Consider the following 2,002-nt stretch of genomic DNA (forward strand, 5'->3'; position numbering starts at 1 on the left):
TTCCCAAATATCATGTAATGACCATGATCATGATAATACATATCGCATAAAATGTTTTAATCAAAATTCTTATAGTATTTAGAGAATCAACCATAATTTTATCAAAGATATGTTATGCCATTATACTTATTATACAACACATTAAGGAACATAAAAATGTATCAACATAAATCTTTAGTTTTGCTAATGAGGCATATATTGGCCAACTTAAAATGTATCGATCATGTGCATATGTTGTGCCACATGGTGCGGTGTGCAAAAGCGAAAGTCATGGAAAAGAACTGGTGTGCTATGAAAAATCCGACATAAACACGAAATGGTTTATTGGTTTACAACAACACGGCATGCATGGACGGGCAGATGACAGACGCACACACAACATACGGCCATGTCAATGGCCACGGACACCAAGGACGACCGCCGGCCAAACCATGTCCGGCGATTAAATCACAGAGAAAAAAGTAAAGATGGAACTGAGCAAAGCCACGGTAATAGTCTTCCTTCCGCCCAAATGCCCTGGATCTCTTCCTGAGTTCTTCCTGCAGCACGGTTGATGGATCCTGGCGGCTAGAACTTGTTGCTGTACCAGAAGATCCCCTTGCTGTCCTCGCGCACGATGTACAGGCACTCCTTGGCCTCGCGCCATGTGGCCTTGGCGAGAGGGGTGCGGTCGATCTGATAGTACTCGCCGAGGATGGGCTTGATCGCCTTGGTGGCCTCCATGGCGTGGTAGTGCGGTATATTGGAGAATAGGTGGTGCAAGATGTGCGTGTCCGTGATGTTGTGGAACACGCGGTTATGCCGTAGTCGCGGTCCATGGTGGCGAGCGCCCCGCGCAGCCAGTCCCACTCCGTCGAGTCGTAGTGCGGCAGCGCCGGGTGGGTGTGGTGCAGGTAGGTGACCAGGACCAGCCACGCGTTCACGATCATCAACGGCGCGCCGTAGACCCGCATCATCCACCAGAACCCGAACGTCGACACGAAATTCAACATGGCGAACGACACGGCCAGCACGCCGACGTCTGAGATGAAAATCTGGGGGCGCTCCCGGTCGTTGTAGATCGGGCTGTAGGGGTCGAAATGGCAGGCGAAGCGCGGGTACGGGCGGCCCCAGGTGTTGAGCGACAGGTACATGTACCACCCAAGGGTGAGCTGCACCATGATGAGCACCACACGGACGACGGGGTTGTCGTGGATATAGGGGGTGTACCACGGCAGCGCCTCCTTCGGCCTTGGGACGAACACCTCGTCGCGCTCCAGCGATCCGGTGTTGGAGTGGTGGCGGCGGTGGCTGTGCTTCCGCGAGAAGTAGGGGACGAGGAGCCATGAGTGGAGCACCAGGCCGACGATATCGTCGAGCAGCGGGTAGTCGGAGAAGGCGTGGTGGCCGCACTCATGCACGATCACCCAGACGCCGAACATGACGCAGCCCTGGGCCACCCAGTAGAGCGGCCAGGCGCCCAGCTGAAGCATGCTCGGGAGGGCTGGGATCCAGACCAGCGCGGCGTACAGGAGCGCCGCGACGATGACGAGGTCATGGACCAAGTAGGAGGACGACTTGACCAGGGAGCGCTGGAAGCAGTGAGGCGGGATTGCCATCTTGATCTGGCCCAGCGTAAACGGCGGCTTGTCCGTCGGTGAGCGCTGGAAGGCCGCGCCGACGCCCGTGCGGCCGAGCAGTTCCTGCTTCTCCCGCTCCTTCTCCGTCATCCTGCCTCCGGCACCCATGATGCTACTGACAACAACAACAAGAACAACCACGGGTGATCAGACAGTGTCTATGAGGCTGCGCTATATCTGTCTTGCCACAAAAATAAGGAGTGTCTGTTTGACAGTCAACAGGAATTCAATTGAGCTTCAGTCAAAGTTGCACCACAGACATTGTCAAAATAAAGAGTGTGTGTTGACGGGACCGGCTATAGCCCATGCGACTGAATTTTATTTTAGGTTCAGTCACTTTTTTTCTGTACCACCCCACGTATTCATCTCAAAGTATGCATATA

General features: G+C 54.0%; 1 pseudogene; it reads right to left on the minus strand.

The window, feature by feature from the left end:
* Positions 1 to 407: 407 nt before the first annotated feature.
* On the minus strand, positions 408 to 1,727 carry LOC119314366 (annotated as a pseudogene).
* Between the last annotated feature and the right edge of the window lie 275 nt (positions 1,728 to 2,002).

This window comes from Triticum dicoccoides, chromosome 6A (genome assembly GCF_002162155.2).
Source record: "Triticum dicoccoides isolate Atlit2015 ecotype Zavitan chromosome 6A, WEW_v2.0, whole genome shotgun sequence".
In the NCBI taxonomy this organism is placed as follows: Eukaryota; Viridiplantae; Streptophyta; class Magnoliopsida; order Poales; family Poaceae; genus Triticum; species Triticum dicoccoides.